This window comes from Dermacentor variabilis, chromosome 11 (genome assembly GCF_050947875.1).
Source record: "Dermacentor variabilis isolate Ectoservices chromosome 11, ASM5094787v1, whole genome shotgun sequence".
NCBI lineage: Eukaryota > Metazoa > Arthropoda > Arachnida > Ixodida > Ixodidae > Dermacentor > Dermacentor variabilis.
In genome coordinates, this window is record NC_134578.1 from 51,714,388 (window position 1) to 51,737,123 (window position 22,736).

General features: G+C 48.5%; 1 protein-coding gene across 3 annotated transcripts in view; it reads left to right on the forward strand.

Annotated features, from left to right (window-relative positions):
* Nucleotides 1–4,116: 4,116 nt before the first annotated feature.
* LOC142564331 (uncharacterized) overlaps nucleotides 4,117–22,736 on the forward strand; it is a 258,021-nt gene continuing 239,401 nt past the window's right edge. Inside the window, exon 1 of one of the 3 annotated variants that reach the window (XR_012824555.1) lies at nucleotides 4,117–4,313. The gene's annotated coding sequence lies outside the window, so the exon portion shown is untranslated. Of the gene's footprint in view, nucleotides 4,314–19,945; nucleotides 20,111–22,736 lie in introns of those variants that run through there. The other 2 variants (XR_012824552.1, XR_012824553.1) reach the window with 2 other exon arrangements.

Sequence of the window (22,736 nt, forward strand, 5' to 3'; positions counted from 1 at the left end):
GGGAATGAGTCCAGAGTCTTCGAGGTATGTGGTGAGGTGATCGTGCACCATGTGTTCGAGAAGCTTTCCAGGGCAGAAAGTAAGGGAGATAGGCCGTAGGTTGCTGATACAAATCAGCAACCTACGGCGCATCAGTGGCCTGTAGGTTGCTGATTTTTATCAGCAACCTACGGCCCACAAACCAACAGTGGCCTGCTCTGTTTGGATCATAATGACTTCTTCGTGCTTCCATTCTGCCGGGAGCTCACCTTTCTCCCGGCAGTTATTCATGTAGCCGAGGAGTGAATTTAGGGCCTTGCCGGGGAGGTTTTGTAGGATCTCGTTGGTCATCTTGTCATTTCCTGGCGATGTGTTACGGGTCAGATTGGCAAGGGCGACATGGAATTCAGGAAGCGTGAAAGGGCTGTCGAGGGCGAGATTTGGTTCGCCTTTGTACGGTCGGGGATCGGTAACCTTGGGGGCATCGTCTCCGACAAATTTACGCTTGATTTCTTCGAGAATTGGTTTCTCAGTTCCTGGATGGAAGGTAATGATTTTCTTGAGGTCATGACTTTGCTGGGTCTTGGTTTTGGTGGTAGCTAGAAGGGCTCGCAGTATATGCCAGGTCTTCTTCATGCTGAGCGTGCCTTGAAGTTGGTCGCACAGCGTAAGCCAGTTCTGGCTGCTGAGTAGATCTCCGTATTCTTCTGCTTGCTTTGGTATGTGAGCGATCCGCTTCTGCAGTTTGCCGGTTAAGTTTCGTCTTTTTCCACCGCCTCAGTGGGCCTCTTCTTGCATCGCAAAGGTGTAGGAGGCCGGCGTGTCCATCGTGAGTTGGATGACATTAATGTGCTTATCCGCCGTCTCGACCATTTTGGTGAGCCACTCTTCAATGTTTTTGATGTTTTCTTCTATGCCATGTTCTGGGAAGGCCTTCCAATCCATCAGCCTTGCCGTTCTGGTTCTGCTTGCCTTCTTATGGTTCAGGATTTCAAGGTGAAGGATGTGGTGGTCGCTGCCGAGATTTTCTTCCAGTCGGGTCCATTCCGCCTTGGATATTCCTATTGTATAGGTGAGGTCGGGATTTGTGTCCCTGGACACACTGTTGCCTATTCGAGTCGTTGGTTTAGGATCATTCCAGAGGGTGAGGTGATTCTGTCGCGCCGAATCGTGCACTCGCGCTCCTTTCTTGGTCGTGTGCTGGTAACCCCATGCTGTGTGGGGGCATTAAAATCCCCCTTTATTACGAGTTTATGGCCTTTAGATAGTCGTATGGCTTGCGTGATGAAGTTTTGCAAAGTCGGATAATGGATCCCTGGGTGGACTATATAAGCAAAGTACGTATAGTCTTTGGTGTTTCTTCTTCTCACGTAGCACATCCACTAGGGTGTGTTCTACGGTTGTTCCCTGGATTGTGTTGTCTTGCGTGGTGAGATTTTTCTTCGTCAGGATGATTGTTCTCTGAGATCCGGTGTGTGTATCATATACCTGTATGCACAGATTGGTGTGATAAGTTTCTTGGATAGCGATGAAATCTAATTGTTCTAGTTTGGCCAGTTCTTGGAGGTTTGTGCTTTTGGTTCGAATGGATCGACAGTTCCATTGCCACAGCTTCAGTGGGAAATGTGGTCATCTCTTCTTGGTATTGCTCGCCATCTTGTTCGATATTGTTCTCTTCGCCCCAGGCCATCGATGCCCGTCTGGCTACATTGTGGAGGTCTTTACGTGCTTTCTTGCGAGCGATTACCAAAGGTCGTTCACCGGAAGATTCCGGACAGGCAATATGCGACTCAAGGGTGGGGGGAGGGTCGGTTGTATACATCACGTAACGCTGCAGCGTACATTTTAAACATAAACAGATTGCACGCTAAAATTAGTTTAAGGCGCGTGTCGTCTTCGGTATTCCAACACGGTGGAATGAACGTCCCACGGGAGAGACGCCTCACTTTTGCGGAGTTGATTTAGGAGGAGCACGCGAAGACATCGGTGTGCTGCCAAATGCTCTTCGGGCGGCTAGTACATCATTCACGACGAAAAGGGGCTGCGTTGCGTTCAACGTACCGGTACCGCCAGCGCTGTCACTGTCGCTGCAGTCTTGGACCGAGCCGATGTCCCCTTCGAGGCTGGCAATTCGGCCGCCTTCGGCGAGAACGCTGGCTGTGCAAGCTATTCGAAAGGGTAAACAAGATATCCCACTTTATCAACTCGACCGCATACAGGGTTGGCATTCGCACTTGTTCACTGTCGTGGACCTAGTGAAATTTTGCAAAAGTTTGCGCGCAGCACCGGACGTGTCAGCGTCTACGGTTGAGAGCGTTTCTGTCACTCGATACGATGGCAGCGTAGTAAATAGTCACGTTCCCAAAGTTGTACCTGTAGCACCAAACATGTCGATGTCTATTATACTGGAAGCAGTGTTTTTTATAGTGATGGAAAGCAGCACGGGACTGATCTGTGTCAGGAACGCTGCTCCTCGTATAGATGATGCCTTAGCATCGCCCGCCCGCCACACGAAAATGTCGCCAAGGTTATTGTATCCACCAATCTTTAAGAACCGTGGACACTGATCCCGTACGCCACGGAACTAACGGAATGGGTTGCTTTCTTTGCATGATACTTCAGATTGCGCAGTTCTAAGGTGGTCTGTGTTTAAAAAAATAATTTAAAACGCTCGCTTCAATATATACCCTTCCTGCGCTCCTGCGAAATCCAAAACATCGTACAGCTTGGCATAAAACATTATTCCACTGCATTGCGCGCGTTAGCAGTTGCACGCCCAAGCACGTGATCATGTGCAAGCGTGAAATTAGAGGGGAACTCAAAGTAATGTTCCCGAGAAGAGCTTCACAATAAGTCCAATTACCTCTTCCTTCAATGAGCTATTTAGAAATTGTATTAATATTTACGTTCGGTTTTGACAATTTATACAGAGGGTGTGGTAACTATCGTGCGCCAAGGTTTAAAAATATGCGAATGCCACGTAGCTGGAGAGAACCAAGGTAATGATGTTTGCCGTCGCTAGGAGATACTCAGATAATTTCTCGTATTCCACACCTAATTACATAATCAGACTTAATAATTCATCTTTTCAAATATAATAATTAAGTGAAAAGTGTCAATGAGAAAATGTTATGACCTCTGTAGTCGCTCTCAGAAAATCCAAAATTAAATTATGGAGTTTTACGTGCCAAAACCACTTTCTGATTATGAGGCACGCCGTAGTGGAGGACTCCGGAAATTTTGACCACCTGGGCTTCTTTAACGTGCACCTAAATCTAAGTACACGGGTGTTTTCGCATTTCGCCCCCATCGAAATGCGGCCGCCGTGGCCGGGATTCGATCCCGCGACCTCGTGCTCAGCAGCCCAACACCATAGATCAGAAAATCCAAGACAGTCTTCACGGTTATAGCATGACTTTTGCGACTGCACAATGAGGAAAGCAGAACGCCGAACCAATCGTGATAATAGATGTTATGAACGCCACCTTGAGTGAGAAAGGGATTCCAAACTGATAGCAAGCTAACAGCACAGAGACTCGCAATGTTTGTAGCTGACAACGCTGAATTTGTGAGTGTGCGACGAACCGATGCCGCACTTGTTGTGTGCGCGTTGTATGTCGTCTCATCATCAGATACTTTTTACGTTGTCGTCATATCTTGGCTGCATTACTGGAATCGGGTGGCTTTTCGTTGACTGATATTCTGCGCTACAAATTCATCAAATGTTCTTGTTCACTTAAAATGTTTGCCAAGTCCTTTGAGCACACCCACCCAATCCTTCGCAGGCCTGTGCAGTCGAGCATATGTGTGCGTCATATATGTTAGAAATTCACTGTGGTACTCATTGTCGCTGGCGGTAATGCAAGCGGCTCACATGCCTTTTAACGGCTATTACAAACGGTGCATTCATTCAAGTGTGCGCTGCTGCTCCATACGGTAGCCCTGAGCATTTGCAATACAGCGCGCCAACGCATTTCTCTCCTCAATGAAAAAGCAAGAGCCGAAAAATGGAAGGGAAAAGCAACCCATTTCGCACGCATGGCACGCAGATACAGAGAGAGAGAGAGAGAGAGGGAGAGAGAGAAAGAAGAAGGAAAAAAGCGCTTGCACTTTTCGGAGCGCTCATGCCCTCGTCGCCCTTTGTGACTGAGCATGCGCAATGTCAGTGAAAGCCTTAATGCCAGTAACGGCGGCAGGCCATCTGTCGGCGTCAATTTGAATCCTCAACGACTTTGCCAGGCACGTGAACGCTTGTTGCAGCAGTGTCTGCCTGTACCTTGGTGTACGTGTATTCGCCTCTTCTTTGTGGCTTCACACTTCAACTACACTGAACGGTAAGCTTTAGCAAGGTTGTTTTCCTTGGCTACCTCCCGATTACGAGAGTGAATTTCGTAGCGCGAACAGGCTGCACGTATAGTGTAGGCGACTTCGTAGTTTGTACGCTCCGTAAACGAGCTCTTGTTGTCCCTTCTACTATATGCACCGTTTTACGGCAAGCGATCGATAGTTGAAGTTCGTAAAGAAGCAGATACACCACGTTTTACTTGGATACTGCGCAGCCACTAAGCGGATTGTGTGCGTTAAGCAGCGTACTGTAGGTTGACGTCCGTTCTTCGCGCTCGAGCGGCCAATCGTTGCGCTGTCTGTGTAGTGAAATTCTCGTGACGCACTTCACGCACACACCTCAAATATATGCTAGGGTGAGGAATTTTCGGAAAGAGGCATATACTTAAAATAAATGCTAGCGTACTTGGATGAGAAGCCGTGTTTGCAGTGCATGCATCAGCAGTGCGAGTGCAGATCCAGCTTTTCTGGGCTTTGTACAATTGTACATTGTGTTCGAGCTGACAATCGGCCCTTGCGTCCACAGTGTTTACTCTGCCCTTCTTCGTTTACTTTCTGCGGTTCCATGACACAGGCAAGCAACGCACACTAACTAGCCCATGCTTTAAGTACTTGCGATGTGCCACTGTGTGTTTGTGCCGATTCTCGGCCAGTCGGCCAGTTTGGGCACATGCCACTGCGACACAAGTGATATAAAATGTTTCACTGTGCTTAGGTATATGCCGTAATTATTTGTGCATACACCTGTCATCACAATTATTGAGGATGGTGACGAATCCTCAATAATGGCACAGACGATCACAATTATTCCATCGACGAACATCGTACACAGTCTTTGTCCTCGTCACGACGCTGCGCAGGCATTTGCCACTGCGCACCTGCCTGATTTGGAGTTTGCGTTTCGGAACAGCCTGTGAACGGCGTGTTGCACAAATATTTAACTTGTCTGATACCAACAGTGTCACCTTTGCGGTGATGAAACACTGCATGCAATTGCACGCTGCCTAAGATGAAAATCAACACTGTTGTGGACAATGTCGTGAGTTGTATCACGTTTGATTATCGGCATCGCCAATGTTTTTTGTGCAGGTTTGTGATGCAACATATACCTTTTGTAATGCTCATCATTATGTAGATCCGCATTTTATTAGCTGCTATGATGGAGTGTCATTTTCAGATGTTCTTCTAGACCCGCATTAAATTCAGATTGACAAAATCAAACAACAAAACGTTCTTTTGAGGGTTACAACGTGGGTTGCGTTTGCTTTTAACATGGTGAACAGCCATACGATAGGAAAATGGCTGGGAAATGATGTGAACGGGAGAGATGAGAGTTCTGGCAGTTCAGCTTGATTCTGAGTCGTGTAGTGTTTAGGGACAGTCGAAAAAGTTCTGCAGGGGGGGCTAGCGCTTTTCAATTATAATCAGGTGTCAGTGACACCTCTAGAATGATTAGATGCGCGTCGAAAAACAAAGAAAGAAAATGTGAACCGCGCATCAGTCAGCAGTTTGCTGGATTGTACAGTGGTGCGGCGTCTTGGATGGACCCCTTATGTATGGACCTGCCCAGCGTACCGAAGTACAGCTGGCGCAGAAGTAGATGAGGACTGTAGCGACTGCCACACTGTCCGGCGTAGTTGTCGTACTCGATAAACGTGGCGAAGGTGCACGGCTCGTCGATTGTCGCTGGGTGCGAGCGCCTGGTGAATCGATCGAGCAACGTGGAGGCGAGGTCGTTTAAGTATAAGGTGGCGGCCTGGAGGATCGTCGAGTTTGGGCGGTCGCCCCAGTTGGCGTAGTGCACGACGCACGACTGCGAGACTCCCTCCAGCCTGCAGAAGCGGGGCTTGCCGCAAGCTTCGTAAATGGGGGCCCAGCGTGACTTGCTCGCCTGCGACGGGATGAACTGGCCACGGGTCTTGTCGATGTCACCGTCCAGCGCGAGAGGGGCCGTGGGTTCGGCGGCGCATATCTGCTGAGGCCGCAGCCCTGGCACGCTGTTGACGTAATGGCGCAGCGTCAGGACCATGTTGTTAGTGAAACTGGAGCATTCTTCGTAGGGTCTGCTCGACACGTTTTGATACCGGTGGTGATCGGTGAGAAGGAAATAGTTGACTACGTCCTTGGAAGTGAACATGAGGCGTTCTACGGAATCGCGCCCGTTGAGCATTGCAGTCACGAGGGCCTGTGCCATGCCGTTGTTGTCGAAGACTTGCCGAAGCATGCGCAACAGCAAGGCGACGGCTCCCTGGTCGTCTGGACCCCCGCAACTGGCCCCAGGGTCTACCCAGTGCACGGTCACGCCGTCAAGACGAAAAGTGCGCATGGCGTCCACCACGTTCGCCGTTAGTCTGTTGAGGGTGACGGGGTCTTGGCCAAGCTTGGAGAAGTGCGGCCCGTCCTCCGGGTATCCTCCCAGTGCCAGTAGGATCTTGACGTTGGAGAACCCGAGCCTGTCGACGATGTTCTTCAGCTGGTGGAGGCCATGCCGCTGTTCGAAGCCGGGCAGCCGGCTGGTGATGTTTCCGTTATCGATGCCCACGGACCAATAGATGACGTAGTGGCATATATCGAAGGGCAGCGTCTCGAACGTGAAGTCGAAGTTGGTACCGGCCGTGCTGTAATTGCGGCTGAAGTCGACTGCGGTGTTCCTGAAAAGGCAGAAGAAAGGCCTCGGTGATTGTGTTGAGGGGCCAAGCGATGGGTTGGGGTTTACCCTTATCGGCACTTTTAACGCGGGTATTGTCAGGGGATTCAGGCAGGCTGCGGGCACTGTAACGGGCACTGAGGTTACTGACATTGGACTGCCGAAGGGTGGTTCAACTGGCAGCAGTGTTGTGTTGCTGTTGACCAGGAACGGCACCAGGAACAGCCACATGGAGAAAACGAGGGGTAATGTCAGGGCTGCCCAGAGCGCCCAGAGCTGGATGCATAGTCTCTCGTCTTGCGGTGTGTCTTCTACGCGGCTACGTTGTAGCTGGAACTGGTGGTCGGCTGGTGGCATTGTGGCTTGACGGTGACTCTGTGAGGGGTTCGCAGGGGCTGGAGGCCTGAGCACCAGCACAATCTCCCGCACAGGTGGCGGCGAAGGAGACAACGTGATCGGGTACTGCTGGGTCGCTGTCGATGGCTTATTTGGCGCGTCGCCGGGGACGACTTGCAAATGCTGAGGTGGGTGCGCAGACGCGGGGTGTGCACTGCGGAAGAGGTCTGGGTTACTTGGCGGTTGTTCCATAGGGGCATCGGCAGGTAGCGTCAGTGGAACTCCGCGATCGTCGGTGCGATGCTCAGGGCGGCGCTTCTTCTTCTTCATCGAAAACGATACCACGTGCCCACAGCAAGGAACTGCGCACCGTGGCTCTCGTTCCCAAGCAAAGGCACCTGACTATGCAGGGAAATGTCCGAGGCGTAGGCGGCTATAAATCTTCAAGTCGGAGTGTTTTGTTAAACAATGCGTATTTTATGTCTCGTGTGGTAATTCTGCGCCGGTGTAGGGAAAGGGACATTTTGTTCGAAAATAGGTAGAAAGGTGGTCAACTTTAGCTGGTGTGCACTATGCTATACGGCAACTTTCGGTGGCAGCGCAGCTACGCTACGGAACCGAAGTTCTCTTTTCAGAGCGAACATCTATGCCGGTGTCCTCCAATGCATGTTGTGTTGCCCGTTGGTAGTCAACCAACCACAGCGGGAGACGCACGCCGCGATCTCTGCTGGGTTCCTTGCAGTACCACCATATGGCGCTCGCCTATGCGCATCCGCGGCCGCACGGGGGCAAGAAAAATAAAGATCCAGAAAGCTCGTCTTCGCGCATTATTATTGGAACCGACAAAGGTGTCCTAACCGATAATTCCAGATATCATTTACATGGCTGCGTTGCCGTATTTCACCACTTAATATTTAATTGTACATTTGTGTTCAGGCGGCGGTATCTCCTTGATGTTACTCCTGTAATCAGCTGGATTCCATCGCTTATATTTTACTATCGTGTCGGCGTGTTTCTACTATACGAAAATGACGTTTGGAAATTCTGGTTCGAAAGCTAGCACTGTCTTTATGCCGTACAGCTGTACTTTCACTTTGAGCAACGGTATTAGGATACAGCCACAGGAACGCTTGCCGAGCCATTTATAGTTTCCTTTGTGTCACAAAAAGATGGCCTTGTTAACATTTGCTATTTTCCATGATTGATTTATTTCTCCTTCAATGAATTATAAATTTAGAAAATTCAAGTAGCAATAACATAAATTCACGGTTAAGATAATATTAATGGAATTATTTAAAATTTAACCTACCAATTTTAACGTCTACCCTTTATTTTATGCACTTTTAATGTTGAGTTCATGTCACTATTCCTAGTGACATGAAATCAATAATTCCTAATAATTATAGCAGCTGACAAGATAGTCGATAGCGCGCGAAAAACCAGAACATCGTCTTCTTCCGACGATGATTAAAACATCTTCTTCGTCAACGTGTCACATGAGCCCCGGCTGCTGAAGCACCGGCTCGGTGCTTCCTAGGAGCCGGGCGAGTGATACAACTTAAGACGCACGACGTGGACCACGTCGGAGCGATGCTGAGCCACGGTTGGCTCAAGAGGGGCCATTTCGTACGTGACGTCAGTTTCTTGACGCAAGACACGACGAGGGCCGGAGTAGCGTGAAAGTAACTTCTCCGAGAGGCCAACGCGTCGCGACGGCGACCAAAGGAGAACCAAGGCGCCCGGTGTGTATTGGACGTCACGATGACGTCACAATATTTCCGATACGAAAAAAAGCTTGTTTAGTAGTATGATTTTCGTGTTTTTGATGTTTCTAGTTTGCGTTCTAGTGTCAAAACGTGATTTTACGGCACATATAAGGAAGGACGTAGCTACTAGCGCTAACAAGAATAACGAAAAAAAAAAGTTGGGACAGGACGAAGTGCTAGACTTCAACTGACAGGCTTTTTTACGAAAGAAAAGCTGCAAAAAAACACCGTATGCTCAAATTAATGCGCAGACGGACGCATCAACAAAAGTGCCAGGTATGAGAAGACCACATGCATTTGTTTGAGCATACGTTGGTTTCTTGCATGTTTTTTATGAATAAAGCCTGTCAATTGGTGCAGCGTTCTGTCCAGTCCCAACCTTTTTTCCCACGTTAGTTTTGTTGGCGCTAGTAACGATGTCTCAGCGAATGCATGAACATCAACTTGCGCAACTTTCTGCGTTAACGTAAGGAAGGATGGCGCCACTGGTTTTAACCAGGGTCCTTGCCATGAAACTTCATGCTCATAGCGCTGCAGCCTATGTATGACTACAGTACCGCTGGCCCCAGCTTCGACTTCACATTCGAAACACTGCCCTTCGACCCATGCCACTGCGTCATCTGTCGGTTCGCGGGCATCGATGACGTAGACATTTACAGCCAAGCTGCCCAGCGACACAGCCTCCGCCAGCTGATGAACATCACCGACAGCCTCACCTTCTTCAACGTCAAGTTCCTGCTGGCACTGGGTGCCCACCAAGAAGACGGCGCGCACTTCTGGAAACTCGCGCGTGACTCCGTGACCTTGAATAAACTAATGGCGAACATGGCGGACGTCGTGCACACATTTCTTCTCAATGGCGTCGCCCTGCACTGAATCTACCCTGGGGCTAATCGTAGGGGTCCCGAGGATCAGGGAGCCGTTGCCGTGCTTTTACGCATGCTTCGGCAAGCATTCGACAACGACGGCGTGTCCAGGCTATCGTGTCCACAACTGTAGACCGGCACAGTTCCCTCGAAAGCGTGGTGTGGTCTTGCGTGGATGCTGCGGACTATTTCTCACGACTGATCACCGCCAGTTCCCAGAACTGCTTGAGCGTCCGTCACGAAGTCTGCTACCGTCTCAGTCGTAAGATTATTCTGATGCTTAAAATTAGCGGAGTACCAGGATTGCGTTACGACCAGACATGTGTCGCTCCGAACTTGTGGCTGCCTTAACGCTTGACGGCGACATCGACTTGAATGGTTGAATGGAATAACTTTACTGAAAGGTCTTGTGAGCTACGGGGCGCAAGGGCCCATAGAGTGGGCTACTCCCACGTTGGGACCGGGAGTGTTATTTATCTGGTCAGATCTCGGGGCTCACTGGACGGCCCAGAGCTGCTCCGCCAGGTCCGTGCTGCGTGATTCTTCTTGTAGCCTGGCGCAGTCTTGATTCTGGTTTGCGTGGGTCCGACCATACGGCCAGAGCAAGTGATGTACGTCTATTGTGCTAAGGAAATTTTCGCAATATGATGTTGTGTATAGATCAGACGTGTAATGATGTAGTCTGTTCTGCGTGGGGTACGTGTTGGCTTGAAGCATTCTGAACGTGAGGGCTTGAAGCCTCGTGAGCTTATTGTGAGATTTGCTGTATATTCTGCGGTCTAGATAAAAGTGCTTTGTGATCTCGTTGTGTGTGGAGGGAGGGTCCCGATTCTCGCTGGGATGGTCATGACCAAAATAGGTGGCGTCGCGGAGGGTTAGGTCTCGCGCGCTACTATGAGCCATCTCATAGAGATTGGGAGGAGCGTCCTCGATCTGTCCGAGTGTGCCGGGAACCAGCCGACGGTGTGATGCTGTAGCTGTGTGGATCTATTGACTATTTGTAGTGCTTGTCTTGGAACGGTTCCTTTCTGAGAGAAAGGCTTTGACGGCCGAGCGTGAATAGCTGAAGACGTGGGTGGTGGCCGGGTCTGTGAACGCGAGTGCGATGGCGACCTTGGGGTATCCTGTGTTGGCTTCTGGTTTCGGTTTTGGGTCGTTTACGTCAGTGCGCCACTCAGCGCCAAACGCATTAAGTTGCCTGCAGCGTTTGCCCTCGCGGAAATAAAATCATTCTTGGTCTGGTCCCCGAGGGAAGCAGCCCGGTTGTCTCTGGCAGCGCTGCGCGCCCTGGCCGTTTATGCCCGATGGCGGAGATCCTCCGTCCGGCTACCCCGTCGAAGCTACAAGAAACTGGCGACGAGGTGCACCAATACTCTGCATTCTACGTTGCCTTGCCGTACTACTTCTGCTCCTACTCCTGCTTTCGGCATGCAAGACGCCAAAACTACGTCTCCTCCGTCAACTGGAACTCGTCCGCCTTTGTTCTCGGTGCCCACCATGGCGTTCGTGCCCGCCATGCCACCTTTCCTGGCGCTACCCGGTACTTCTGCGGTACCGTGGCTCACGTGGAAACGGTACATTTGCGCGTTTCTCGAGGCAATCGGAGGCGAGGCGCTACAAGACGAGAGGAAGAAATCTATTTTACTGTGTTACTTAGGTTTCGTGGGGCAGTGACTCTACTACGACCTCGCGTCGCAAACGGACCAGACGGCTACTACGTTCGAAAACATTCTTCCCATCTTCGGCTAGCACTACGAAGAAAGTACCAATGCCCGGTTGCACCGCATTATTTTCCTGGACAGGAAGCAACTACATCGGGAAACCTTTCAATACTTCGTCACCGTGCTACAAAGGCTAGCGCCTGCTTGTGCGTTCGGCGCTTGGCATGACGAGTCCCTTCGGGACCAAATACTTCAAGGCGTCGCATCAACAAGAATACGAGACAGGTTACTCTACGAAGGATCGTCCATCACGCTCAGGAAGGCCCAGGAAATCGGACGAACCACACAGCAAGTACACAAAAACTTCGTCTTCAAAAGCTCGTCTGTTCAGCGCGTCTTGATGCAACGCCAAGATGGCGTTGCCAGCCATCACCTTTTTTGCCCGGGCGTGCAAGATGGCGGTTCCCGCCACCCTTATGCCTCGGCCCGGCGGCTTCAAGATGGCGCTCGGCGGCATGGCGGAAAGTCGCGACCAAGGGAGGCCGGCCAAAATGGCACCCGGCCCGAACTCCGCGAAGTCAGTAGGGACATCGCGGGCCATTGCTACCAATGTGGTTCACCTCACCACATCGCATCCGATCCAGGCTGTCCAGCCAAGCACGTTTCCGGCCGTGCGTGCGGAAAAGTGGGACATTGCGCTTCAGTTTGCCGTTCGGGGAATCGACTGCATCGACAGACCCCGGCTCATACGCAGCTTTGTTTCCGCTATATGCCAACACGTGTCAGGAGTTCTAGCTGACACAAGCGTTCAGCTTCCGTCTCTGCTGCACAACGCTCCCTCGGAGTTAGCCCAGCCGTTCTCAGGACAATCGGGACTTGCAAAAGGCTTCATCCACGACGTTCATCTTCGAGCTTCAGTGCAACCAGTCTCGGCGAAACTGCGTCCTCTATCTCGGTTTCTCCGTGAGCAAGTCTCCGCCGAACTGCAACGGCAGGCATCAGCTGAAATCATCGAACAAGTCTCAGTTTCCGAGTGGATTTCTCCGCTTGTTGTGGTTCGGAATTACAATTCCATTCGACTTCGCGTCGATCTTAGAGAAGCCAACAAGGCTATCGTCATAGACTGCTTCCCCCAACCGTGGGTTGACGAAATGTTGCATCGACTCGCTGGTGCTACTGTGTTCAGTAAGTTGAACTTACAGTCCGCTTATCATCATGTTTTATTGTCCGAGAAAAGCCGTGAGCTTACTACTTTCATCACTCATGACGGTCTCTTCCTCTTCAAGCGTTTGTGTTTCGGATTGGCACCTGCGCCTTCCGCTGTTCAGCAGATAATGTCATCTCTTTTAAGAGACTGTCCAGGTTCCTTGTGCTGCCTAAGTGATGTTTTGATTTGGGGCCGCACACAAGCTGTGCATGATTAAAATCTGCAAACTGTGCTTTCCAGAATCGCAGCGGCGGGCATGGAGCTAAATGCAAGTGTGCTTGGAACCGCTTCTCGATCGTTTGTAGACAAGGAGCTCCGACTTCACGGGCGAACATCGCAGGCCCGTGGGAGCGAGGTATTTCTCGATCGCGTCGATCACTTGTTGTAGAGCGTTCTCAATTATCCCAGGCTACATACAGGGATCGAGAGCGTTACGTCATCTGCGTATATGGTGCATTTGATGTTCTCGTTTTGAACCAGTCGGTTGCCTAGGCCGGCTAGCGCAGGGTTAAAAATCGTCGCAGCCATGCCAGAACCTTGCGGGGTGCCCTTGCTGCCCAGTTTCTATTTCTAAACTTGATTTCCTCTAGACAGAGGGTGGCCATTTTAACTCTCAGGAACGAGTTTGTATACGCGTGTAGTGCCGAGGTCGCGGTTAGAGATCGTGTCGAGTATGTAGTCATGTGATTAATCATCAAGGGCCTTTTCGAGGTCTAGCCCTAGGATTACTCTCGTGTCTCTCGTGTCTGCTTCAATGATCTCATCTTTGAGGAGCTTCATGGCGTCTTGGCTGGATAGCCCGCGCCTAACGCCGATCATTGTTGCGGGGTAGATATTTTTTTCTTCGAGATGTTTCGAGACCTTGTTGTAGACCGCGTGCTCGGCTACTTTGCCGACGCAAGACGTCAGTGACATCGGTCTGAGGTTATTGATGTTGGGCGCCTTGCCGGGCTTTCGGATGAGCACGATGAGGGTTGTTTTCCACTGTTCGGTTAGTGCTCCGTTCCTCCAGATTTTGTTGAGTTCCTCTGTTAGGGTTTCGATAAAGGTGTCGTCTAGGATTCTTAGTGCCTTGTTAGTTACGCCGTCCTGCCGTGGCGCTGACTTGCCGTTTAGGTTCTGAAGCGCCGTGCTTATCTCTTCGGTTGAGAAGTTCCGATCTAGCTGTGGATTGGCCTTGCCGCGATATGCTTCGGCGGTCGTGCCTCTAGCATTTTCGGCATGCGGGAGGTACTTGTCGGCGAGACTGTCAATGAGGTCGTTTTCCGTGGTAATCTTGAGTTCTTCGTGCATGATCCAGTTCAGCGTGCGACCCTGGTCCGCTTTGGTTCTGGTTCTGTCTAAAAGGTGTCTGAGTGGTGCCACGTCGTCCCGCTGTTGACGTGGCCGTCCGCGTCGTCGCACACTTCGTTCTATTGCTGGTTAGATAGTTGCGTGCAATATTTTGCAATCAGGCGGTGTAGGGAAGAAATTGCTTTCCTCAGTTCTTGGGTACCTGCACGGCAGTGCGGCTCGACTACGGCTTTCCAGCACCAGAGTCCGTCCATCGGCAACGCATCGACTCTTCTGGAAAGCGAGAAGGACTTCGCCTACCTTTCGCCCGTCATTCTACCGGCAGCCAGACAGCACATGCGCACATTCGTGTACGTGCACAGTGTTCACGACTGCGCAGCTGCAACATCATGTACCGCATTGGTGGCGAAGGATATAAAACCAGGCCCGGCTGCATCGCTGTTCAGTGGGCATGGTGGTACGACAAGGAAAACAACGATGGGCTTACGCACGCTTTTCTTCATTGTGCAGGTTAGTAGGTTCCCAGAACTACCTCACGCTTCTTTTAAATCTGATGACCTGTTCCTTGTCGTGCTTCCATGCCCAAAAGCCTTGGTTGATCCTTTTTATGCTTTGCTTTTGTTGTTATGTGGTGACGTTGAGAGTAATCCCGGTCCCACTACAGGTTCGCAAAAAGCGCAATCTTCGAATGCTGTGGAAGAAATTTTGAAAACTCTTAAGGATCTAGACGAGCGATCTATAAGAATGGAAACCCTACAGAAATCTATGGCTACGTCAATATCAGACCTAAAGGAAAAGCAGGAATCAGTTTGTCAGGTGGTATCAGATATAAAAGCCAGATTAGAAAAAGTTGAACAACAAACTTTTGCAATTGAGCAAAAGCAGACAGATCTCGACGATGTGCGGGATTCCGTAGTCCGCGTCGAAAAGCACACGCGCACACTCCACTCAAGACTAAACGACGCCGAAGACCGCGCTCGCCGGAATAACTTGCTGTTCTACGATGTGCCTGACTCCGCTGATGAAACCTATTCCAAGTCTGAAGAAAAAATACTGAAAATTTTCGCCGATACTTTAAATGTGGATATTTCAAGTAACAACATAGCCAGAGCGCACAGAATCGGGCGATTTGCCACAGGGAAAGCACGGCCACTAATAGTAAAATTTGAAACATACAAATGTAAGGACTTAGTCCTTTCCAAGCGCCAAGTTTTAAAGGATGAAAAAAAAATATCCGTAAGCGAAGATTACTGCCCAGCAACAAGACACTGCCGCAAGAAGCTGATCGAATTTGGAAAAAACACAAAAAAGTCATTCAAGTTGCACTACAATAAATTGATTATCGGTGGAAAAACGTATGTTTACAATGAAGCTCATAATACTGTAACTGAAATAGCAGCTTTCGATAGCACACAGAACGACATCAGCCCTCGTACTCTTCGCTCTGGACGCGAATTCCCATTAAAAGAAACATAGGGGAACGAACGGGGAGGCGGTTCTCAGCTGTGTTCTTGCTCAGTGCTTTTTTCAAACATGCGTAGTCTTCTGCCCAAAAGGGACGAACTGTGTGCCATTATTGATGACTGTGAAGCTGACATCATTGCGTTAACTGAAACCTGGCTGTCATCTAGGGTAGCCAACTCTGAGTTGTTTTTTTGCAGAAATAAATACGCAGTTTTTCGGAGCGATCGCACTGGGAAAGTAGGCGGTGGTGTACTTCTTGCAATCAGTGACCGATTTGAGGGCTTTTGTGTGCCGATTGTTTCAGATTTAGAAATCATCTGGTGCTGCCTTACAATAAAATTTAAAAAACTACTAATAGGGGTTTGTTACCGATCACCCTCAAGTCCTTTGTCCTTTTGCAATGACTTGTATGACAACTTGAACCAGATAACAATACGCTATCCTGGAGTGCCAATATATCTAATGGGCGATTTTAATTTTCCAAACATCGTATGGTCCCACAGTCCGTTTTCTGAGCCCTCATCTACTGAATGTAATGAGTTCATTACACTTTGCTCTGACTTCGGTTTTTCACAAATGGTCACCTCACCAACGCGAATAACTCGGCACTCATCCTCACTACTTGATCTGGTGCTCACATCTTCACCCGACAACGTCTCATTGATAACTCACTTGCCTGGTCTCAGTGATCACGACATTTTGCACTTCACGCTTACATTCCCCCAGCAGTATCAATGCAAACAACTAAAGACAATTAGAAACTTCAAAAGAGCCAATTTTTCTGCCATAAACTCAAGCCTATGTTCATTTCTTGACGACTTCTTACCGCAGTTTTTTGAACGATCAGTTGAAAGAAATTGGTGTATGTTCAAGAATAAAATTTTAGAATTAGTCCATCAGCATGTTCCACTCCAGCGCGTTTATTCTCATAATCAAGCCCCCTGGTTTAACAGGTTTCTTAATATGCTCTCAAATAGGAAGAGACGCCTTTTTCGCACCGCTAAACGGACGAAAAAGCCTGCACATTGGCTTGCATATAAAAACGCTGCCTCTAACTACTCAATTACAGCTAAAAATACTAAGCACACATTTTTTAGCAAAACCCTGCCATTATTACTAAAAACCAATCCAAAGCGCTTTTGGAGCATAGTAAAATGCAAACGTGGAAATAAGATTGCACTAACACAATCTGGTAGTCAGGTGTCCAGGTATCTTTGCGCAGACGTCTTGAACAGCGCGTTTGTGCAATCATTTTCCTCTCCCGCACCTAACAACGAATGTCCCGTCCTACAGGACTGTAACTTTCCTCCTATGGACCCTATTATATTTGATGCAACAGGAATTAAGAAAATAATCGAAAATTTGAAAATTACTTCCTCCTGCGGTGTCGATGAAATCACCACCAAATTCTTAATTAGCACAGTTGAATATTCGTCTATCATATTGCAATATCTATTCTCGCAATCATATAACTCTGGCATGCTTCCGCTAGATTGGAAAACAGGAAAAATCATTCCCATACACAAATCGGGTGACACTCATAATCCATTTAATTATAGACCAATTTCTCTTACCTCAGTACCTTGTAAAATTATGGAGCATGTAATCTACACGCATCTCATTAACTTCCTTGACGACAATAATTTCTTTACTCCTCACCAACATGGGTTTAGAAAACACTTCTCTTGCGAAACACAGCTTGTCACATTTACAAACGATTTACACTCTAACCTTGACGCAGGCTTCACGACGGACTGTATTTTTTTGGACTTCGCTAAGGCATTTGACAAGGTGTGTCACGCTCTACTCTTACACAAACTAAGCATTTTAAACATGGACCCTACACTACTTAAGTGGATCTGTAGCTTTCTTACATCGCGCGTTCAGTTTGTTTCTGCTAATGAATGTACTTCCTCTCTAGTCCCTGTCGGCTCAGGCGTCCCTCAAGGATCTGTCCTAGGCCCACTTTTGTTTCTCATATACATTAATGACTTACCTATTAATATTTCATCAAAGATATGTTTATTTGCAGACGATTGTGTGATATACCGCAATATTTCCAATAACTGCGATGTAACAGCTCTACAAACTGACTTAAATAAAATAACTGATTGGTGCAGCACGTGGAAAATGCAACTTAACATTAAGAAGTGCAAAACTATGAGGGTTTCTCGTACTAACTCTAGTTCTCCAAATTATTCTCTCACTAATATATCACTTGAATGTGTCACCTCGTATCGTTATTTAGGAGTGACCATAACTAACAATTTGTCTTGGAAAACGCATATTGATATCATAGTGTCCAAAGCTAACCGTACTTTAGGATACCTGCGCCGAAATTTTTCTCGTGCACCATCCTCATTAAAACAGTTACTATATACCACTTACGTTCGCACGCAACTTGAGTATGCTTCATCAATATGGGATCCCTGGCATTCAACACTAATACATACGCTGGAAGCTATACAAAACCGTTCAGCCCGTTTCATTTTAAATAACTTCAATAGGACAGCAAGCGTAACACACATGAAATGTTTATTAAACCTGCCTCTCTTATCCGACCGCCGAAAACACTCACGCATTTCTCTTTTTCACAAAATCTATTATCATAACACCTTTTTACACACTCTTTGGATCAGGCCAGCACCCTTCATTTCTTCTCGCCGTGATCATAATCAGAAAGTTAGCATATCTCATTTCAATACTATCATGGGCGCAAATTCATTCTTGCCAAAGACTAGCAAAGACTGGAACAGCTTATCCCCTTCATTAACAGGTATAATTAATCCACTTATGTTTAGAAACGCACTTGAAAACGAACTTTTGTAATATACTTACCATTTGTCTTGCCTATGTGTATGTACCTTTCTTTATTGCAGCGTTTTCATCAGTTTTCATCAGCATCATGATCAAAAAGTTAACAATGCATTTTGTAAATCTACTGTACATATTATGTTTTTTTTTAATCCCTTTACCATTGTGTACATCACATTTGTATTTATCTTTTGTACCTCTGTTTATTATCATCGGATGTCAACTCAAAATTTGGAATTGTTACTGCTGTTATCTTTTTTGAGTTACTTTTACCGATGTTTACTTTGTATTTTCTTAGCCCCTCCCCTCTATAATGTACTATGTACCTTGAGGGTAAAATAAATAAATGAAATGAAATGAAATGAATTATTCCACTGCATTGCGCGCGTTAGCAGTTGCACGTCCAAGCACGTGATCATGTGCAAGCGTGAAATTAGAGGGGAACTCAAAGTAATGTTCCCGAGAAGAGCTTCACAATAAGTCCAATTAACTCTTCCTTCAGTGAGCTATTTAGAAATTGTATTAAAATTTACGTTCGGTTTTGATAATATATATAGAGGGTGTGGTAACTATCGTGCGCCGAGGTTTAAAAATGTGGGAATGCCACGTAGCTGGAGAGAACCAAGGTAATGATGTTTGCCGTCGCTTGGAGATACTCAGATTATTTCTCGTATTCCACCTAATTACATAATCAGACTTAATAATTCATCTTTTCAAATATAATAATTAAGTGAAAAGTGTCAATGAGAAAATGTTATGACCTCTGTAGTCGCTCTCAGAAAATCCAAGACAGTCTTCACGGTTATAGCATGACTTTGCGACTGCACAATGAGGAAAGCAGAACGCCGAACCAATCGTGATAATAGATGTTATGAACGCCACGTTGAGTGAGAAAGGGATTCCAAACTGATAGCAAGCTAACAGCACAGAGACTCGCAATGTTTGTAGCTGACAACGCTGAATTTGTGAGTTTGCGACGAACCGATGTCGCACTTGTTGTGTGCGCGTTGTATGTCGTCTCATTATCAGATACTTTTTACGTTGTCGTCATATCTCGGCTGCATCACTAGAATCGGGTGGCTTTTCGTTGACTGATATTCTGCGCTACAAATTCATCAAAGGTTCTTGTTCACTTAAAATGTGTGCCAAGTCCTTTGAGCTCACCCACCCAATCCTTCGCAGGCCTGTGCAGTCGAGCATATGTGTGCGTCATATATGCTAGAAATTCACTGTGGTACTCATCGTTGCTGGCGGTAATTCAAGCGGCTCACAGGCCTTCTAACGGCTTTTACAAACGGTGCATTCATTCAAGTGTGCGCCGCTGCTCCATACGGTAGCCCTGAGCGTTTGCAATACAGCGCGCCAACGCATTTCTTTCCTCAATGAAAAAGCAAGAGCCGAAAAATGGAAGGGAGAAGCAACCCATTTCGCACGCATGGCACGCAGATACAGATACAGAGAGAGAGAGAGAGAGAGAGAGAGAAAGAAGAAGGAAAAAAGCGCTTGAACTTTTCGGAGCGCTCATGCCCTCGTCGCCCTTTGTGACTGAGCATGTGCAATGTCAGTGAAAGCCTTAATGCCAGTAACGGCGGCAGGCCATCTGTCGGCGTCAATTTGAATTCTCAACGACTTTGCCAGGCACGTGAACGCTTGTTGCAGCAGTGTCTGCCTGTACCTTGGTGTACGTGTATTCGCCTCTTCTTTGTGGCTTCACACGTCAACTACACTGAACGGTAAGCTTTAGCAAGGTTGTTTTCCTTGGCTACCTCCCGATTACGAGAGTGAATTTCGTCGTGCGAACAGGCTGCACGTATAGTGTAGGCGACTTTGTAGTTTGTACGCTCCGTAAACGAGCTCTTGTTGTCCCTTCTACTATATGCACCGTTTTACGGCAAGCAATCGATCGCTCACGCTCGTCGATTTTACCGTCATAGTTGAAGTTCGTAAAGAAGCAGATGCACCACGTTTTACTTGGATACTGGGCAGCCACTAAGCGGATTGTGTGCGGTAAGCAGCGTACCGTAGGTGGACGTCCTTTCTTGGCGCTCGAGCGGCCAAACGTTGCGCTGTCTGTGTAGTGAAATTCTCGTGACGCACTACACGCACGCACCTCGAGTGTATGCTAGGGTGAGGAATTTTCGGAAAGAGGCATATACTTAAAATAAATGCTAGCGTACTTGGACGAAAGGCCGTGTTTGCGGTGCATGCATCAGCAGTGCGTGTGCAGATCCAGCTTTTCTGGGCTTTGTACAATTGTACATTGTGTTCGAGCTGACAATCGACCCTTGCGTCCACAGTGTTTACTCTGCCCTTCTTCGTTTACTTTCTGCGGTTCCATGACACAGGTAAGCAACGCACACTAACTAGCTCATGCTTTAAGTACTTGCAATGTGCCACTGTGTGTGTGTGCCGATTCTCGGCCAGTCGGCCAGTTTGGGCCCGTGCCACTGCGACACAAGTGATATAAAATGTTTGACTGTGCTTAGGTATATGCCGTAATTATTTGTGCATACACCTGTCATCACAATTATTGAGGATGGTGACGAATCCTCAATAATGGCACAGACGATCACAATTATTCCATCCACGAACATCGTACACAGTCTTTGTCCTCGTCACGACGCTGCGCAGGCATTTTCCACTGCGCACCTGCCTGATTTGGAGTTTGCGTTTCGGAATAGCCTGTGAACGGCGTAGTGCACAAATATTTAACTTGTCTGATACCAACAGTGTCACCTTTGCGGTGATGAAACACTGCATGCAATTGCACGCTGCCTAAGATGAAAATAAACACTGTTGTGGACAATGTCGTGAGTTGTATCACGTTTGATTGTCGGCATCGCCAATGTTTTTTGTGCAGGTTTGTGATGCAACATATACGTTTTGTAATGCTCATCATTATGTAGATCCGCATTTTATTAGCTGCTATGATGGAGTGTCATTTTCAGATGTTCTTCTCGACCCGCATTAAATTCAGATTGACAAAATCAAACACAACAAAACGTTCTTTTGAGGGTTACAACGTGGGTTGCGTTTGCTTTTAACATGGTGAACAGCCATACGATACGAAAATGGCTGGGAAATGATGTGAACGGGAGAGATGAGAGTTCTGGCAGTTCAGCTTGATTCTGAGTCGTGTAGTGTTTAGGGACAGTCGAAAAAGTTCTGCAGGGGGGCTAGCGCTTTTCGATTATAATCAGGTGTCAGTGACACCTCTAGAATGATTAGATGCGCGTCGAAAAACAAAGAAAGAAAATGTGAACCGCGCATCAGTCAGCAGTTTGCTGGATTGTACAGTGGTGCGGCGTCTTGGATGGACCCGGTATGTATGGACCTGCCCAGCGTACCGAAGTACAGCTGGCGCAGAAGTAGATGAGGACTGTAGCGACTGCCACACTGTCCGGCGTAGTTATCGTACTCGATAAACGTGGCGAAGGTGCACGGCTCGTCGATTGTCGGAGGGTTCGAGCGGCTGGCGAATCGATCGCGCAACGTGGAGGCGAGGTCGTTTAAGTATAAGGTGGCGGCCTGGAGGTTCGTCGAGTTTGGGCGGTCGCCCCAGTTGGCGTAGTGCACGACGCACGACTGCGAGACTCCCTCCAGCCTGCAGAAGCGGGGCTTGCCGCAAGCTTCGTAAATCGGGGCCCAGCGTGACTTGCTCGCCTGCGACGGGATGAACTGGCCACGGGTCTTGTCGATGTCACCGTCCAGCGCGAGAGGGGCCGTGGGTTCGGCGGCGCATATCTGCTGAGGCCGCAGCCCTGGCACGCTGTTGACGTAATGGCGCAGCGTCAGGACCATGTTGTTAGTGAAACTGGAGCATTCTTCGTAGGGTCTGCTCGACACGTTTTGATACCGGTGGTGATCGGTGAGAAGGAAATAGTTGACTACGTCCTTGGAAGTGAACATGAGGCGTTCTACGGAATCGCGCCCGTTGAGCATTGCAGTCACGAGGGCCTGTGCCATGCCGTTGTTGTCGAAGACTTGCCGAAGCATGCGCAACAGCAAGGCGACGGCTCCCTGGTCGTCTGGACCCCCGCAACTGGCCCCAGGGTCTACCCAGTGCACGGTCACGCCGTCAAGACGAAAAGTGCGCATGGCGTCCACCACGTTCGCCGTTAGTCTGTTGAGGGTGACGGGGTCTTGGCCAAGCTTGGAGAAGTGCGGCCCGTCCTCCGGGTATCCTCCCAGTGCCAGTAGGATCTTGACGTTGAAGAACCCGAGCCTGTCGACGATGTTCTTCAGCTGGTGGAGGCCATGCCGCTGTTCGAAGCCGGGCAGCCGGCTGGTGATGTTTCCGTTATCGATGCCCACGGACCAATAGATGACGTAGTGGCATATATCGAAGGGCAGCGTCTC